Source organism: Muntiacus reevesi, chromosome 10 (assembly GCF_963930625.1).
Source record: "Muntiacus reevesi chromosome 10, mMunRee1.1, whole genome shotgun sequence".
NCBI lineage: Eukaryota > Metazoa > Chordata > Mammalia > Artiodactyla > Cervidae > Muntiacus > Muntiacus reevesi.
The window spans coordinates 40,701,662-40,721,103 of NC_089258.1; the positions used below are offsets into that span (position 1 = coordinate 40,701,662).

General features: G+C 37.3%; 1 pseudogene; it reads right to left on the minus strand.

Annotated features, from left to right (window-relative positions):
• The window catches only part of LOC136176338 (complement C5-like), a 32,172-nt pseudogene extending 13,343 nt beyond the window's left edge, over positions 1-18,829 (minus strand).
• Between the last annotated feature and the right edge of the window lie 613 nt (positions 18,830-19,442).

Below are 19,442 nucleotides of genomic sequence, written 5' to 3' on the forward strand. Positions count from 1 at the left end.
TAGTGTGGTAGAAAATACGTGTTACATATTTAATAATATGTAAGCAAACACTCAAATGACTCAGGAATGCTTTCATATGTGAATAATTGTGATATATCATTTGTTTGTTGCAAGCAAAATTGTCTGGTACCATCATTAGCTGTTCTTTTCAATGACTTAAAAGGCTATCCTTTACATGTGGGAGTAGGGGATAATCACTGCAGAAAGATGTCTTTCAAGAGCATTTCCCCTGCACAGAGCTGATGGATAGTAGTTTGGTAGAGCATATCTGGTAACTGTATTTGTTCAACATTCCACCAATAATAAGTTGCAGATTTCTATCTGAACTTTGGAAAAAGAAAGAAATGTGAGAAAAGAATTTATAGATCAGTTTGGAACTCACCTGTACATTCTTGGACTTCCACAAAAATATGAAGATACTTGTTATTTAAATCTTTTAGGCTTTTATATGACAGTTTTTTTATTGCTTCTGATGTGTTAAAAATGCATCGTGCAACTCCATCAATCAACTGTTTTCGAAAGGAGGACAAAAATGTAGAAGATACAGTATTAGAGAATAATTCGCTGCTGCTGCTGCTGCTAAGTCACTTCAGTCGTGTCCGACTCTGTGCGACCCCATAGATGGCAGCCCACCAGGCTTCCCCGTCCCTGGGATTCTCCAGGCAAGAGTACTGGAGTACTGGGTTGCCATTTCCTTATCCAATGCATGAAAGTGAAAAGTGAAAGTCAAGTCGCTCAGTCGTGTCCGACTCTTTGCAATCCCATGGACTGCAGCCCACCAGGCTCCTCCATCCATGGGATTTTCCAGGCAAGAGTACCGGAGTGGGTTGCCATTGACTTCTCTTAATTCACTGCTAGGGATTAACAAAGGATTTCATCAGCCTGCAAAATCTTCACTTGACATGACATTATAGTTACAGCTAATGGTAATACAAAGCATAAGCTTGGTTCTATAGCATACATATTTTTAAAAGTTATTTATTTTTAACTGAAGGATAATTGCTTTACAACATTGCTTTGGTTTCTGCCATACATCAACATCCATGGCGTATATTTTTAACTGATTAATATTTAGGTCATTTCTTTTAAGCTTGAAGCCTCCGGTCATGGAGAAATAACCCTGGGTGGGACTGAAAATCTCTGATCCAAAACCTCGTCTCATCCTGTTCAGAAACTGAGGCTATAATTTACAGTCTCTATCTGATGGAAGCTCATCTCAGGTCCAGGATACCATGTCTACAAAGGGAGAAAACTGCCTCTGGGAGTAGGTTTTTGCAAACTCAAGCCTCGAAATGGAAGACAAACATCACTGCAAATTTTCTAGTTTCTAGTTTCTAGAACTTCCCAAAGTCCCAAGTATTAGTGGTTTTGTTATGTTCTGTTTGGTGCTGTGAACTCTTGGGGGTGAAAGCTCATTTTTAATCTCTACAATGTGATGAATTGACCCCCAGTTCTCCATTTCTATAAAGGTAACTTGATTTCTTCTTTACCTTTGTTTTCTGTGTTGCTTCAAGCATTATTTCTTTTCTGCTGTCATTTAAATTTTCTCTTATCCCAAAAGAAACAGAAGCTTTAGCTTCAGTTACATTCTTATTGTAAGAATACCTGTTTTAAAAGAATACAATTACCCCCTTTTTTGATAAAGCAATTATTGTAATGAGATATAGATGTATTTTTATTCCTATGACCAATGAGGAAATTGAATCGCAGAGGTATAATAAAGCTTACTCAAACTTCCCATAGTTTTTTGGTTCATGGCAAGTTAGTGGAGAAATGAACTAGAACCCAGGTCTCCTATTTGTGAGAGGCCACACTTCTTCCACACACCATAGCAGGTGTGTCTCCCAAGTGATACTTTTAGCAAAAGGGGCGACATCACATCTTCCTAACGTGTACTGGAGCTGTTATTTTTATTTTAGCCTCATATTTTTCCTTTGAGTCAAAGAAAAACATTAACTTTCCTTATTTAAATATTAAACAGGCAAGCCAGTGCTTCCATAAACTTATCTGCCAAGTGTGATTTCTGGGCCTATTCGATCAATTCCATAGCCACTTTTCTTAATTAAGTTTTATGATCAATTAACATTAACAAATAAGAAGTGAATACTTTCATATCATATTTTTTAATACCTAAACAGTTAGTCACCTAAACAGCCACCATGATATTTCAATCTTTAGGATTCTTTGCTTATAAGATTGTTAAACAACAGTAAGACTGGAATCAGCCAATGCCCTTCAGGCAAACCTCCTTGAACCCACTTCCCACAGCCATGGCAGATACTATTTTCTAGGCAAGAGTACTGGAGTGGGTTGCCATTTCCTTCTCCACGGGATCTTCCCGACCCGGGGATTGAATCCGGGTCTCCTGCATTGCAGGCAGATACTTTACCATCTGAGCCACCAGGGAATCCCCCGTAACTGTCCAAACACATGATCAATTTTTAGGACTGATAGGAGGGAGCACTGGCTTGGGATTCAGAGGGGACATTCTGCATTCTCATTCTCAAGCGGACAAAGCTGCTGTTAGAACCTGGATCAGCCTCCCCGTTTCCCCGGGGTCTGATTCTTTAGATAAGAATCTTATCTTTAGATAAGGAGCTCAGACGAGGTCCTCCTTAAAGGAGTCAAAGAGCCATGGATCTTGCAGGAAAATTATGTAATCCTACCTTCCTATAGGACTTGACCTTTGCAGAACGGTGATAAGAACGTAAGGCCCAGAGAGCTCAGTGACTGAACTGAGGTGAGCCGGGTCGTGAATCCCAGGTCTGTGGCTCCGACTCCCAGTCCCCCTCTTTCCCCACTTTTCAGTGCCCTTTCTTTATCTCTTAATGAGTCCTTAGTCAACAAAGTTATTGAGAGTGGTTTTGTAAAAACATACATTGGAAATCTCAATAATTTATGAGAAATTACCATGATTTTTAATCTGAGTATGCAGTTCCTGTTGTTGTAAAGTCCTCCTTGTATTTAGCTTTAATTGTCCATAAACCATACCTGTGAAAGCGACACATTTAAAATTTTAGATATCATCAAATAATATATCTGTAATGCAACCCAGTGATGTAGCTAACATTCATATAGACACCGGTATGTGCTTTACATGTGTTAGCACACTGAATCCTCACCAAAATACTAGAGAATAGCTTATATTATTATCTCCACTTTATTATCAGAAAAATAAGGCCCAGAGAGGTAAAGTAGCTTGCCCAGGAACACACAGCTAAAAGGTGGTTAGAGCTGGGATTTAAACTTGGTCATTCCGGTTCCAAAGCTCTTGGCCACAACTCTATGCTTAGATGACTCTGACAGCAGTTTCAGATTTATGCACCATGTAATTAATATACCATATTTGAAAAATGTTTTAAAATCATAAACAAAAAGTTCATTTTAATAAAAGTTGTACACACACTGAAATTTAGGTTGTTAATTCATTTTCTAGTATACTATATTACCTATTGAGCTAGAAAATATTTTTCACTTAGTGGCATTGATTATACAGTTAATGAAGCAATCTTAAAGTTTAATCATATTAATAGATATACTATATAGTATACTAGAAAATCAAGGCATCATTTCTAGGATCTTTTAATCTGGTTAAACTTATCAAAATAATATAACTGTATAGCTTTGGAAATTTTACAATTTAAGGCCAGTGTTTGAGTGGCAGCATTATATTATAGAAGGAAAGAGTAAGGATGAATCTGGTCATTGGTGAAATCTGGGTTTCCATTTCAGCTCCACCTTAAAGGCTGTGTGGTTGAATAAGCTTATACATTTCTCTGAGCCTAAATTTCCTTATATTGAAAAAAGGAATGATACAGGACTTAGCAAAGTGCTTGGCACATAACAGGAGATCCATAAATGTCACTTCCCTGACTGCTTTGAAGCGTTACAGTTTCAAGGCATTACGCAATATAAAAGCCTCAAATCACATCTCAGAATATCATCCAAGTTCTAAGAATAAATGTCAGAGAAAATTCCAAAGCATCTATGTAATATTAAACACTGCTAGCAGACATCTTCCATTTGCACATTTTTTCCTCTTTTGTATTTCATGCTCAACATTTTAGGGGCACGATCCATCTGCCCCAGTGTCTGGTACCTGGCCTTTGCTGCGGAAGGTGCTCACCAAATTGAATAAACAGACCAGCACGGTGCTTATAGCTGGCGGCTACTGTATCAGTGCCCGCCCCCGTCTCAGTGCAGAAGGGTCCCAGCAGGTGCCACCTTCCATTAGGTAGGAAGGACATTCACCGGCATGTTAAGAGTAACCAAAACATCAGTATCTTTCAGCCGCATGTTGACGGCTCCATCAGACTGTTCAGTAACCCAGTTACTGTCACTGCGTTTAAGAGAAACAACTGCACCAACAAACCATTTAAAATACTTAGGATTAGGTGGAATCTTGAAGTCAGGAAAACTGATAATTCCAGTAAAAAATTTTTTTTCTGGTCTCAGTAACTTCTGACCCTTCTGAATCCTTTGAATGAAAAGGAAAAACGTTTCATTTTTTAAAACAATCTTTAAGTAGAGAAGTCACACATTGAGCATAATATGTAATTGGTGGTTCTTGTAGAAATAGTCACTAAGCTCTATGAAACTTTGCTGAAGCTAAGCCCATATGGTGTCTATGTGGATTTGAGGCGATGGCTGTCAACTGGTCAAGCTTGTTAACAAAGACTAATGTCTTAAGGCAGAAAGGAACATTTTCAACAGACAAAAGAAGTACAGTAGATATTTAGAATACACTCCCAGTGAGGTTCTTCTCCACCATGCTTCTTCTTGAACAGGACCTCCAGGATAATTTTCAAACGCTGTTTACACAAGGTCATGCCATGCCCGAAAGACTTCCTGGGCTCCCTTTTGTCTTCAAGATCACCTTGGGGCAATGCCACAGCAATGGCCTCCGACCTGTCCAATGTCTCCCCTCTGTGGGGAGTTCTAACAAGGGAACAATGGGTTCCGTGGGGCCGTTTACCTCTATGGCCAGTTCACCTGAACCTGCTGTCCCCTCCAAGAACTTCCACAATGTAAAATAATCCACCAAAGCTGACCCTGATTCTCCCGGGAGTTTCCAGGCCTGGCAGCCGTCAGTCCACACACTGCCATGGTCATCTCCATACCTTGCTTCTTCCTGGCTCCGACCTCTGTGCCTTTAAGGTGTGACCCAAAATGTGGTCCAACTTCTATCAAACCCTCTCTATGGTTTAAAGACCTCTCTTGGTCTTAAAGGCCAAGCTCAGGACCTGCTCTCATCCTTTCATAATTCCCTCCAGAGTAACCTAGTAATTATCTCCAGCACTTCCTTCCTTTCGGGCTGATCTGCTTTTGGTCCTACATCATCCCCTACTTGGCTTACTGTGTTATGTGTGCTTATTTGCCCTTCTGAACTCAAATGCTTGTGACGGACACATCCCATAATCCCCCAAATAAATCAAGAAAGGCTAAGTGTGGAAGCTCTGGAGGAAGACAGACCTGGATTTGAAGAGTGATTCAGCTAATAATTATGAGTATAACCTCAGTGGCTACTTAATTTCTCTAAGCCTCAGTCTTTTTGTCTATAAACAGGAGATAATTATATTGATCCTATAAGGTTGTCATGATGTAACGCACACCATGCACTTCTCACTGGTACCACAATTACACTGCTACAATCCTCACCACATCTGCCCATGCTTCACAAACAAGAGGATATGAACTAATATGACTCACTTCATAAAGAATGCCACCAAAAGGCGTTCTTTAATGGGACCATCAAAATGAATTTCAACTAACATTAAATTTACACACAAAAAAGTCAGTCAGGATAACAGAAGTGTAAAATTACCATGTTGTACCCACAATAGATGCTAAATATATACTTTCTGCTATTCAATAATGGATAATTTAATGCCATACTTTACTGGTATTATAATAATGAAAGCTATTCATATAATGAAAGTGCCATAGTTAAATTTTGATTTAAATTAGTGGCATACTTACTATAAAAGTTAAGATAACTTCTTTTTGCAATGGTTTAGGTTTTCATCCAATGAATCAACTCTAACTTTTACTGTAAGAAAAAAATTGTCATTATTAGAAACTCTGTTCAACTCATAAGCTGACAACATTATTAATAATCCTACAATATGAGGGCCATGAAATTAAAAATAAAGTTAAGAAAGTCCAAAACAGTAAATCCAAGTTTAAAGGGAAAGATGAATCAGGATGTTGCACATGAACTGTAAAGTGGAAAAAAATATTCTTTTCACCAAAAATTTCCTGGACAGGGTTCCTTTATAAATATTTCTCTTTTTGCATTTAAAATATTATTAAATTTATTAAAAAGTAGTTTTATACAACCCTTTTTATTTTTAACCACTGATAGATAAGAAAGACTGCAGCTCACCGGTATCGGAATTAATTATAGAGTAGAGGAGAAAGAACATAAGCAGTAAGTTGTGTTGACAGAACCTAATGAAGCATTCTCTAATACAAAATCTGCATGTTTAAGTACCGGAATACATGGAGGCCTTCCCCAGTGGCTCAACAGTAAAGAATCCTGCAATGCAGGATTCACTGGCAACCCCCTCCAGTGTTCTTGCCTGGGAAATCCCATGGACAGAGGAGCCTGGTGGGCTATATGCATGTGGTCGCAAAAGAGTTGGCTACAACTTAGCAACTAAACAACAACAAAGTAGGCCTGCACATTCAGGGAAGGCTACTGGAGGCATCAAATTTGAACAAGGCCAACCCTATCCCATGCTAAAATCTAAGGAGTGGGAGGAAAAACAAATTTTGGGGGACTTCCCAGGCAGCTTAACTGGTAAAGAATCTACCTGCCAATGCAGGAGATGCAGGAGATTTGGGTTTGATCCCTGGTTCGGGAAGTTTCCCTGGAGGAGGAAATGGCAACCAGCTCCAATACTCTTGCTTGAAAAATTCCACGGACAAGAGGAGCCTGGCAGGCTACAATCCATGGGGTCGAAAACAGTCAGACACGACTGAGTGACTGAGCATGCACACATGTGCATAGAAGGATGGAAGCTTCTCCTTAGATACAGGCACTTCTGATCATGTGTCTAAGAAATGGTTCTGACAGTCTAGAGTCAGGTTAATTGTGTACTGGCAGGGACCTGATGCTAAAGTTATGTCAGTGATCTCCATCTTGGGTCTGTCTAGTCAAACCTTTAGTTTTTCCAGTAATCATATATGAAAGAGGAAATTAATAGTAACACAATAATAGTGGGAGACTTTAATACCCCACTCACAACTATGGATTGATCAACTAAACAGAAAATTAACAGGGAAACACAAACCTTAAATGACACAATGGACCAGCTAGACCTAATCAATATCTATAGGACATTTCACCCCAAAACAATCAACTTCACCTTTTTCTCAAGTGCACACGGAACCTTCTCCAGAACAGATCACATTCTGGGCCATAAATCTGGTCTTGGAAAATTCAAAAAAATTGAAATCATTCCAGTCATCTTTTTTGACCACAGTGCAGTAAGATTAGATCTCAATTACAGGAAAAATATTGTTAAGAATTGATGCTTTTGAACTGTGGTGTTGGAGAAGACTCTTGAGAGTCCCTTGGACTGCAAGGAGATCAAACCAGTCCATTCTAAAGGAGATCAGTCCTGGGTGTTCATTGGAGGGCCTGATGTTGAAGCTGAAACTCCAATACTTTGGCCACCTGATGCGAAGAACTGACTCATCTGAAAAGATCCTGATGCTGGGAAAGATTGAGGGCAGGAGGAGAAGGGGATGACAGAGGATGAGATGGCTGGATGGCATCACCGACTTGATGGGCATGAGTTTGAGTAAACTCTGGGAGTTGGTGATGGACAGGGAGGCCTGGCGTGCTGCAGTCCATGGGGTCTCAAAGAGTCGGACACGACTGAGCGACTGAACTGAACTGACTTGTGTTCTACTATTTTACCCAGTGACTGAGGCCCTTCCTTCCTGTACTTACTTTGTCCTATCAGATGTGAAAACTACCACGTTCCTTTATCCCATCCTTAATGACCCTCTTACCTGTCTTCTGTTCTCTTCCTTCTGGACTCAGCTAGAAAGCCACTGCTCAAGTAATAATCAATTAATTCAGTTAAATTGCTAGCTAGTGATTATTTTCCATTTTGAGTTAAAGACCTCTCTTCCCAAAAGAAGACTGAAACCATTTCGAACTGGAAACAAGGAGGCAGACATAGCTACGTGAACTTTGCAATACAGTTCACAATTTTCAATGTTAATATGAAATTGAAATATTTTTATAGAGGAAGATGATATTGAGAATTAAGAATTAGATTTTATAAAGTTAAAATTCAGCCTCTATATTAAGTTTTATAATACATCACTTCGTTTTTTCAAAAAACTATTTTGAAAGGAGTCTTGGCATCATTCTAACAAAGGTCTTTCTACCTCCAAATTATACTCATATTTTGCTGATTCTTTGTTTTATAATTTAACCTTTAGTTTGTCAGATCTTTACTGTCGTGTGTGGTGTAATTTGGAAATTAACTCCATTTTTTTCACCACAAAATAAACCACTTGTCCTAATCAGGCCATCTCACCTTCCCCCCAGAAATTATAATTCTCTTTTATTATACCTGACTGATCTGAATTGTAAATAGATTTGTCGATCTGAATGACAAGAAATCATAGCGTAGTGGAATTTTTGCTGCTTTTGAAAAATAAGCAGATAAAACTTCTAAATATACATGTGAAATTGCATTTGGTCCTCCAGATAAGTCTTTTGGTTGTATCTGTTAAAAAATTAATGGATGAATATTAAGAAATTGAGATTTAAGATAATATAATTTATTATATTAATTATGAAACATGATTATATTAATCATATGTTATCAACTAACATCTAAATATAAATATATTAAGATAATAAAAACATATGTCTTTTAGGTATATATGAAAATGACTTGAGTTGTTATCTATATGCAACATATAAAAATTTTATAAAATTAAACAGTAAATATATTTTTCTACAAACACCACTGTATTTTAGTTTCTTATCAAATTTAGTTTGAAACAATCACTTTTAAACAGTTGACCCAGGGTAAATGTCTATTAAAAATGATGATCACTAAAGAATTCAATTTTTAATAGACAAGATAACCAAAAGTCATTAAGAAACATTAAAGAGTTCACAAGTTGATCAGCAATGGATGAGAGGGAGAATGGGAGGATTCAGATATCAGATATCAGAAAATGGACTAAATCACTTATCACATGGTAGTATAAGTGAATAAAATATCTCTTACATTTATTTAGTTATACCTAGACTTTTATTGAAAATCAAAATCTTTCTTTTCATGATGATTTTCATGTCCATTGGTCATTATATAATTAGTAAGTAGCCCTCTTCAAGTACACTGCCTATGATCAGTATATTTTATAGAAATAGAATTTTGACATTTTGTTTTTGAGCATCGTTAGCAAATTTGTTTGGAAGAACATTTGCTTGATTCAAGTCCAAACAGAAAGGAGTAAAAGCCTATGACAGATACATATGTTAGGGAAAAAATTAATTTTACTAGAAAACCATGGGACTAGAATGTTAAATATAGTTTAGGAAAACAAATGTTCAAAGTGTTCTCTACTAACTTCTCTGAATTTTTAAGATCAAGTCAAACCTATTTTTATGTCTCTAAATATTAACATTTGTTTTCCTCCTAATAAATAATATTTAAGTATCTAAATTATCTCTTTCTAGTATTTATTGTGTAATTTTAAAACAAGTACATGTGTTGGTTGATTTGGTTTTCAACTCATGTCACCAAATCTTTTCACCTAATAACCTTTATCTGCTTCATTCAAACTTTTACATTTTTCTACATTGCCCCCAAATCAGAAACAGATTCTCTATTTAACATTTCCTGCTTACTTGCATGTAAAATCATATGGCACTTATCTCTCACTAACTAGTGACCTCAATAGTGTGATGTATCCACATCTTTATCCACATATGTAAAAAGGATCAGTGCATCATCTACATATGGGTTTTATAAAGAAACATTTGGCATATAAAAAGCAACTATAAGCAGAATACATACAGTTAGGCTTGCAGAGCTTTGAAATTTATTTTCTGGAGATAAATTAACTTAGTGAGAAGAATATGTAAAACTTCTGTCAGGATAACTTTTAACAGCAATGGTCACTGGAAATGATTTCGTGTCTCCATGAATTTGAATTACTACATTTTCAGAGGTTCCAACATAGACTACATCAGGTGCTGAGACAACATATTTGCTGAAACAGTTAAAATTATTTAATACAACATTATTTTTAATGTTTTTTACTTAACTCAAATTAGCAATTTTTCTTACATTTAACAATATGTGTCTTACTTCTCAAAATTTTATTACCTGGGATACAGCCAGGACAGTGTCCTGAAAAGCAGCATTTCATCCTAAGGATGATATTTCAAAGAGGCAAATGGAAATTATTTTAATCAGTTGCAGCCAGGGTAACACTTAATAGAGTTCTCTATAAGAAGTGAAAATAGGGATCATGTTTCTGTCTGAAATTTTTAACCAAAACATCAGTTAGTAAATTACTATTCCTCGGGGCACGGCAATAGTCTGGGAAAAGACAGAGTACTAGAATACAAGTTATGCTAGCTCACAAAGTATTCGTATTAAAAAGCAGGGAAATAACATTAGACAATAGAGAAAAGAAATTCACTTGGATTTCTCAGGATTAGAAAGTTAATTTCATGTGGCATTGATTGAATTCTGCTTTCTGTAAAACTACAATCAAAACACATTGTAAATGAAAAGGGGATCCTTCACTTACATTTGCTCCTGTCCCCAACTTCTTCCCAAGTAGAAAAAAATACACTATGCTTAAAATGTCCATGGCTGGGTTAGGATTCAACTATTGATACAACCCTTCTTGAAACTGCCCTTTTTGTGTGTGAACTCAGTTTGAAGAATGTGGTTAAATAAGTCCTCAGGTTAATTATTAATATCAGATAGTGGGATCACTGAGAAGGAAACCTAAGAATTTAAATGATACCCTTTTAATGTCCACAGATAATTTTGGAATTCAAAGCAGAGAAACTTGTTTTGATGACTAAAACAGAAAAGATACCCAAATGGGAGTTTCTGGGAAAAATGTTTCAAAGACGGACACAGACACAAAATATCTGGAGGCTACTGTGGTCTTGAACACTTTCCTGATATAGTAGATGCAATTGATGGCCTGGTCAGATCCCCTTTTCTGGGCCTGGTATATGCATGCTACAGATGCTGTGAATATTGGTTGCTTAAATTTTCTAAGTGCTCACTTCTCCGGGTATTACTAACTCACTTCAGCCACTGGAGACAGCTTGCCCAGAAATGTCTGGGAAGTTATATCCTCTTCCTGGGACTGGTCCACAGTTAAAATTGACCAGTTCTGGGGATACAACAGACTACTCCCTTGACTCAAGGTGGGGCAACCTTGGAGTACCCCTCATGCTACAGAGCCTCTCGTGGGATCAGGGTGAAGCAAGATCTTGGTTGAAACCACATCTTTGTTTATCTTCTCTCCTGCCCTGTCTTGCTTCCCTCACTACTTAGAAACGTCTCTTAAGAAAAGTCTCGCCATAAACTACTTGCAGAGAGTGTTCCTCAGTCTCAGGCTCTGCTTCTAGGAAACCATTCAAAATTTAATAAGCATGAAAGGGGACTATCTTCCTGGACTCTGTGTAGAAAGTCTTAGATATGGAAATGGTTCTGAGGCTTCCCTATAGTGAGACTGTTTGAATTGTACCCACAAGGCCTGTACTGATCCACTTTAGAGCAGATCTGAAATCCCAAGACAGTCTTCCCAAGTGCTGGGGTGTTTCCAAGAACTCTTTACTCTGGGATTAGAAATGACCCATCAGTGACCAGGATATGGGAAAGAAAACTGTGAAGCTATTGTTGTCTTATTTTCCTCAAGGCTGCATTCAATTACCTATACAGATTCATCCTGAACTACAAGTTTTCAGGTCATCAGGATGGCTGGTGGTTAGGATGATGGACTGTGTAGTTGCTTCTTCACTTGTCTGTTTTCCCTTCTAGATTACGGTTCTATGATGACAGGTAATGAGTCTAACATATACAATGGGGATACACACAGAACTTATCACAGCACCTAACAGGTACTTAGCCACTTAACAAATTGTTGCTAAATGAATGAACAAATGAATGCATCATCAGGTGCGTCCAAAGAAGGTGATGTTGAAAGGGCAGCTGAGGCTGGATTGTATACAGCCATGAATGTCACAGTAAGATGTGTAGAATGGAAATTAAGAACATTTTGAACTTGCTGCTCTGACACTGAGGATGTAGCCATCTTGTGATATGCTAGTATTCTTTATTTCGTGAAAAGAATAGACAGGTAGTACATGCTACACAAAGAATTAAGAAAATTGTTCTTTAAGGTAAAACACAAGCGGAAACTATTGAAAGTGTGAGATGTCAAACATTCATTCACAACAGCAACTTTAAAAAATGATCTAACATAAAAGCATAAGATTTTGATAGTGTTTGTTAAGTAGGAGTCTCATTGCTATAAAGCGAGACGTCATCATTTTGTTGGTAATTGTAATAATGTAATTGTATGAGTAGTGAATGAATATTCTCACGGAACTGATGCCGCTGACATGTATGCTGTTGCAAGACAGTCTTCTAAACTGGGACCAGTAGGCTAGTAATTGAACCACTGAGTCCTGAACCATACCAAGCAGGAACAATGATAAGACAATTACTAAGCAAAAGTATACTAAAAAGATTTAATGTAAAGGATTTTTAGATTGCAACTGGTAAAACTGGTAAGTCTGGAATCAGTTCAGTGCAGAACATTTTCACACTGAAAGTCAGAAACACTCTCAACTTTGGTGAGAGTGACTGTAGTTGTATTTTAATTTTTGGCCAATTGGCTCTGTAACTGAAGCCATGCAAAGAGGAAAACATTTTATTTCAAGGTCATATTTAATATATGCCAACTCTGCTCACATAAGCTTCAAAACTTTGGTCACAAGAAGACAATGTGTTTCTTGTTTTGTATGCAGTCCCATGCATGGACTTAAACTATAACTAAGACGAAACAAACACAGTGACAGAGATATGGAGCCAAAAGAGCTTCGGGTCAAATTTCACACTATTTTCAGTATTATTTACACAGTACTGAAATAGGTCACAAACATTTGTCATTCCCTAATACTGAGGAGGGAGATTCTCCTCCTCCCCACTTGTGACAAATAAACAAAACTATGATAATAACAACGAACAAAAAAATGATAACAACTGAGGCTATCTCAAACTTCCTCAATCATAGCACTACTGACATCTGAGGCTGAATTACATATTGCGGTGGTTGCCCTGTGCATTGTAGGCTATTTAGCAGCATGCCTGATACCATTAGGTGTCAGTAGAACCTTCCCAGTCATGAAAACAAAATGTCTCAGACATTACCAATGTCCCCTGGGCAAAATAACCCTTGGTTGAGAATCAGTGGGTTGCTGCTGCATGATTTAGTATTTAAAGGGAGAATGAGGAAAGTACTTGCTTATGCTCCTATCAAAGATACAGAATTCAGCAGGCTCTTTACTTGAGCTGTTTCACTATTTTAAGTTAACATTGCAAACTGTAATTCCCTCGACTTCCCTCACAAAGATATTACCTCAAATACCATCTCTCCAATGATGACTTCCAAATTGATATCTCCAGTAAGAAACTCTCCTTCTAAATGTTGGTTTGCTCCAGGGTTCTGGTCTTTTTAAAAATCTTTTTCTACATACATTTACTGACTGGCAATCTCATTTAATGGCATGGATTTCAATACCATCTCTGTACACCAATACATCTAAATTTCATTCCCTGTAGCTCTCTTCTACCTGCCTTACTCAAAACCTCCACTTGACTATCTGCTGCCTTACTTAAAATCTCTACTTGGCAATCTAATTAGCATCTTAAATTTAATACATCCCAACTGAACTTCTAAAGATCTCCTCTACCACAACAGAGCAAACAACGAAAAATTGTCAGATGTCAATTGAAAAAAGCCTCTAACATAAATTTGTTAACATAAAATTTCCCCCCAATATTAAGGAGGGGAAAATCTTGGAGGAAATATAGCTTATGCAAACTGAAGAAGACTATTACCCTTTCCACAAAACAAACAAACAAGACGTAACATTCTTGTAAAGATATATTACATCCATGAAGCAAGAATAGGATACTCTTAAAAGGAACATTCAGAAACAAAATGAGCTCTTGGATATGAAAAACAGGACAGCACAAACAGAAAACTTTGAAAGATAAAGTAGAGTAAATCTTCCACGAAAAAATTAAAGCAAAAAGACAAAGGGATGGTAAATAAGAGAAAGAAGGATAAGATGATTAAAGGACCACGTCAGGAGGTCTAGCATTAAAGAGGGAACAGAAAAGAATGGAGGGAACTTTCATCAATAAAATAATAAGAAAAAAATTTAAGAACAGAAGGACATAGTTGTTAGATTAGAAAAACCTTCCAAGTGCCAAGCAGAACGATGAATATATATTGATACCAAGGCACATCATTTGAAACTTCTGAGACACTAAGAACAGAAAAATAGATCCTACTAGTTTTCAGAGAGAGAGAGAAGGAAAGAGGCGACATATAAAGGAGTAGGAGTTGAAAGGATTAGGAGTTAGAATGGAGAAAGATTTGGACTTTTCAGCATGGGAAGAAGAAGACGACGAAGTAATATCTTCAAAGTTCTAAAAGAAAATTATTTCTAATGTAGAAATCTATATTCCACCAAACTATCCATCAACTGTAAGAACAAAGACATTTTTAAAAATGCAAGATTTAGAACAAAATTTTTCCTTCTGTAACCCTATGCAAATGTGCCACTGCCAAAGAGAGGTAGAGAATGTGCTCTACCAAAATAAGAGAATGAACCAACAGAATAGAGATATGGGATACACGTAATAGAAGGTCCAATGCAAGAGGGAGGCAAAAGGATTTCTCAGTAGGATAATGAAGGGAAAATCCCTGATGACAGCAGTACGCAAGATTTACAGGAAAACCCAAACACTTGAAGCAACCGGGACTCAAAGGACCTAGATTTATGTTGCTCTTATATCATTTTTCTAACTTGAGGTAAGAATGCCCACGTGAGTCTGAGCTAGGTTCCTATTTGTACTTGGCTTGTTGTAATCACATTCTCTGGAGAAGGGGATGGCAACCCACTCCAGTATTCTTGCCTGGAAAATCCCATGGACAGAGGAGCCTGGCGGGCTACAGTCCATAGAGGTCGCAAGAGTCGGACATGACTTAGCGACTAAACCACCACCACCACCACCACCAATCACATTCTGTTGAAATGCCTGCTTTTTGCTCCTGACCCACACTACTCCCTATCAGATGCCTAGTTGCCATGATTTCTGTTCTTACTCACTATTTGACCATGTACACTGACATCCTAAGAAGCAATTCCTGTATACTCTCAAGAGATAAAACAAGGTTGTTTTATCCAGAAACTATTCACCTATCTACTTTAGGGATCTTAATAATGGCAATCTTGACTTTTCCTTAAGTAGGCTTTCTACTTTTGGCTTTCTACTCAGTTATTCAAAGCTAAATATTATATGTGTTGTTGTTGTTATTAAGTCAGTAAGTCATGTCTGACTCCTTTGAGACCCCATGGACTGTAGTTTGCTAGCCAGGCTCTTCTGTCCATGGGATTTCCCAGGCAAGAAAACTGGAGAGGACTGCCATTTCCTTCTACAGGGGATCTTCCTGACCCAAGGACTGAACACATGTCTCCTGCATTGACAGGCAGATTCTTTGCCATTGAACCACCAGGGAAGTCCAAACATTATATTAATTAAGGACAAATATATACTTGGAAAAACTAGAGAAAAGCAAGGAAATTATTATAATAAAAGTCAGAATTATTAACATAAAAGTCATCTTCCTTTGGGAAAAAGGGTGGGAAATGATATAGGGGATGGGTACATTGGGGTTACAAAGAGAGCATTTGTTTCTTAATGTGGGTGGCAGATATGCAAGTATTCATTATGTTATTATTCTTTAAGCTGGATTTAAATTTTATAACCTCTTCTATATATATGATAAATAATAATGGCCATGTAAAAGATTAAATAACACATTTTAAGAGTGATGAGTACTTTTTACAGAAAAATCAAATCTAAGTGGAAGGTAAACACAATATATTCTACAAATATTTATGTGCTCTCCTTTCTTTTGTCAGCTTCTTTAATACATTTAAATTATATAAGGTAATAATAATAACAAATCACTGGGTGTGTTAGTAACATATAAGCAGGTAGTAAGTACTATGATAATAGCACAAAAATGGGGAAAGAGGAAATAAAGCTATTTCTGTGGAGTAAGTAACATTTCTATGTTTAACTGGCATTAGATTAGTACAAATATGAAGATTTGTATAAGTTAAGGTGTATATGGTAAGCCATAGAGTAATCATTAAAAAAAGAAGTTTTTTTTTAAAGAGTTAATTAAAATGCTAAAACTAGAAAATACTTAAAGAGTCAAAATATTCATTTAAAGTAAAAGAAAGCTGAAGGAGGAATAGAGAAAGAAAAAAGAAATGAAACAAAAATCAAAAAATAAAATGGCAGCGATAAATCAAGGTATATCATTTATAATAATAAAAGAATAACTTAAATTGTACAATTAAAAGCTAGAAACTGTCAGGCAAATAAAAAATAAGATTCAACTACATGCTATCTACAGGATATACATACAATTTTGGTTCAAAGATAAAAATAGGTTGAAAGTAAAAGATATATCATGCAAACAGCAATTATTAATATAAGAAAATTGGAGTGGCTGTACTATGTTAGACAAAACAGACTTTGAAATTTAAAAAATTACTAGAGATAAAGAGGGATTTTCATAAGAACAGAAGAATCAACCCATCAGGAGGATATAACAATTATAAACATATATATATACCTGCCACCAGAGCTCCAAAATATGTGAAGCAAAAATGGACAGTTGAAGGGAGAAACAGAAAATTTCAACAATAATAGTTTCAGTTATGAATAGAACAGCTATGTAAAAGATCAACAAAGAAAAAGATTAGAACAACACCATAAATCAACTAGACCTGGTAGACAAATGTCTTATTCCAAAAGAAGAGAATATACATTTTTTTCAAATGTACATGAAGCGTTCTCCAGGATAGATCATATGCTAGGCTAGAAAACAAGCCTCAATTAGTATAAAAGGACTGAAAAAACAAATTTTTTCTGATCACAATTGAGCAAAATTAAATATTAATGTGGAGAAGGAAATGGCAACCCATTCCAGTACTCTTGTCTGGAAAATCCCATGGACCGAGGAGCCTGGTAGGCTGCAGTCCATGGGGTCGCTAAGAATCAGACACAACTGAGCAGCTTGACTTTCACTTTTCACTTTCATGCATTGGAGAAAGAAATGGCAACCCACTCCAGTGTTCTTGCCTGGAGAATCCCAAAGATGGGGGAGCCTGGTGGGCTGCCGTCTCTGGGGTCACACAGAGTCCGACACGATTGAAGCGACTTAGCAGCAGCACCAGCAGCAAACATTAATGACAAAATGAATTTGAGGAACTTCCAAATCTGTGAAAATTAAGCAAAGCATTCCTAAAAAAAATCCAATGAGTCAAAGAAGAAATTACAAGGGAAATTAGAAAATAGTTTTAGAAGAATGACAATGAAACACACAACATACCAAAACGTGGGATACAGCTAAAGCAGCACTTAGCAGAAAATTTTGTGCTATAAATGCCTACATTATAAAGGGAAAAAGGTCTCAAAGCAAAAACCTAATCTCCACTTTAAGACAGTGAGAAGAGTAAGCCAATACAAAGCAAGCAGAAGGTAATAAATGATAAGAATTAGAGTGGAAATTAATGAAATAAAGAGTAGAGCAACTCCCCTGGAGTCTAGTGGTTAATACTCCATGCTTCCACTGCAGGGGGTATGGATTGGATCCCTGGTCAGGGAACTATGATCCTGCATGCCAATTGGCAAAAAAAAGAGGAAAAAGGAGAAAGAAAAGAAAATTTCTTGAACTGAATAAAAATGAAAATGCAGCATATCAACTTGAATTATAACAAAAGAGTAGAAAAACAATAGAGAAACTCAACCTAACCAAAGCTGGTTCTTTGAAAAGATCAACAAAACTAACAGTTTTAGTTAAGCTCTTTACGAAAAAAGAGAAGACTCAAATTGCTAAAATCACAAATGAAAGAGGAGACATTATTTTCAATATTCAATAAGGGGAAGGATTATAGGAGAATACTAAAGGATCATCTCCTAAGATTCAGTTTGGTCTCTCTCACTTTATCCTTTAAACCTACCAGCCAGAACCTAAGTGTCACTCTAAGTGAAGGCCATCAAAGGCCTAATTACTAAGGAGATCTTCAGAAATCATTATAAGAGAGAATTAGGAGGAATTCAAGCTCCTGCATTGAGTTACACAGAGCTGGGAAGACAATTCTGATAATAGCTCACTGTCTGGCCTTCTGACTTTCCTTGGACTCAGCGTCAATAGACTCATGCTTGAGTCCCATGAAACCCTAATAACAGCCTGGCTAAAAATGCGCAAATCTTCAAGGGGCATTAAGAGACAAGACCTCAGTAGTATGGTTTTTAATTGGTTACAGTGGTGATTAGCATGAACAATGACAAGACAGTCAATCATATATCCTAAAACTGGAAAGGAAGAAAGAAAAAATGACAAGGGCCAGGACCTGCTGGTTCAGGAGACTCCTCCCGCAGTACAACAAAAGCACCCCAACCATCAGGTACTTATTTACACCCTCAGCACATACCTTGTGCATTCTGGCAAAGAGCAGTGTCTTCAGTGGTCAAAACAGCGTGGCAGTCATGGTGATGGACTGCTCAGACCTCCCATGAGTAATGAACTTGCCATCAGTTGCAAGGGGTATATTCACTGACAGTCTCCAACTATTAATGACTTCAAGCCCTACCTTAGATTTTAAGCTGAGGCCACATTCTTTTCAGAAACCCTCAGTTCAGTTCAGTTCAGTTCATTTCAGTCGCTCAGTCATGTCTGACTCTTTGTGACCCCATGGACTGCAGCACACCAAACTTCCCTGTCCGTCACAAACTCTCAGAGCTTGCTCAAACTCATGTCCATCGAGTTGGTGATGCTATCCAACCATCTCGTCCTCTGTCGTCCCCTTCTCCCCCTGCCTTCAATCTTTCCCAGCATCAGGGTCTTTTCCAATGAGTCAGTTCTTCAAAATCAGGAGGCCAAATTATTGCAGGTTCAGCTTCAGCCTCAGTCCTTCAAATGAATATCCAGGACTGATTTCCTTTAGGATTGACTGGTTTGATCTCCTTGCAGTCCAAGGGACTTTTAAGAGCCTTCTCCAACACCAAGGTTCAAAAGCATCAATTCTTCAGCACTCAGCTTTCTTTATGGTCCAA